Genomic DNA, 1,278 nt, shown 5'->3' on the forward strand with positions numbered 1-1,278 from the left:
TAATGTGGCATTATTTGAGCATATATCTGTGCATGGCTCAGCGTGTTCACAAATGCATATCTATGTGGATAAACAGCATATAAAAATACCCAGTCCCCCCCGCCCACCAACTGTATCCTAATGTTGCATTAAGCAACACACTCAGTTTTCCATTATTAAGTCTCAGAGTTTTGTCCCCCAACCCCATCTGAAAGGCTAAAAATATGCTAGAAAGTCAAAACGTTTTTACTCTCTGCTTAAACTCATTGTAGTTCCATTAACAAGAGTCCCAGATGAGCTCTGAACAAAAAGGAAAACATGACTCAACATTTGGACTCCCTGAAAATACCACGTCATCCAGAAAGTTCCCAAACAACACTTCATTTATTCAGGTGTTGCCCCTTTCTTCTAGTCTTTTTTTTTAAACTACAGCCATTGTTTTCAAGGTGAGCTCATGGTCAACACAATTCATCTTATGTAACTGGAGCTGTCAGAGGAGGAGCCTTGCACCCAGGTTATCAGTGTTCTGTTCACTGCGATCTCAAACAATCAACCTTAGAACCGCTGGTGAATCATGCTACCACCCTGGCAGGAAGATGACGACAGCCACGACTGTTTGAATCCTCTAGACAGGAGACCAAAGAGGAAATGTTGGTAAGTGGACAAAAGTCCCATAGAGAGAGGAAAGAAAAAGACTTTACCAGAAAGGAAGAATGGACATGGGCTCCTGTTATGCCTGGTGTGTCACCATGAGCTACTGAGCAGCTCAGTCAATATTATCTGAGGTGAATTGAAAGATGTCTCTCCTCCTGAACAAAGTCACTGATAGAACTCACATTTCTATTAAGGGTATACATTTGCAAAGAAAGAATGACAAAAACATCTGACTTTGGGTTGACCTTCCTGTCCTTCGGGCTGACTCCTCCTGAAGAGGAGCTGGTAAGAATGTTCTCTAAAATAGAAAGATAAAGGCTCACAGACATTCAGAGCTGGGAGGAAGGCCATGAGATAACCTTGAGCTTGGGAGTTATGAGTAAGTCCCAAGACAAGACAAAAGGCCCCCAGTCCAATACCTTTTCACTTGAATCCATTTTTCCTCCTGTTGTGATTTTGATCTAGAATGTGGAAGGCTTGGTCCCTAGATGGTAGTGCTACGAGAGGTGGTAGAGACTTCAGGAGGTGGTCACAGGGGACATGCACACGAAGGTATATTTGGTCCCCTGTCCTTCTCCTTCCTCTCTCTCTCTCTCTCTCTCTCTCTCTCTCCCTCTCTCTCTCTCTCTCTCTCTCTCTCTCTCC

The sequence above is a fragment of the Marmota marmota genome, unplaced genomic scaffold (genome assembly GCF_001458135.2).
Source record: "Marmota marmota marmota unplaced genomic scaffold, marMar, whole genome shotgun sequence".
NCBI classification, from domain to species: Eukaryota; Metazoa; Chordata; class Mammalia; order Rodentia; family Sciuridae; genus Marmota; species Marmota marmota.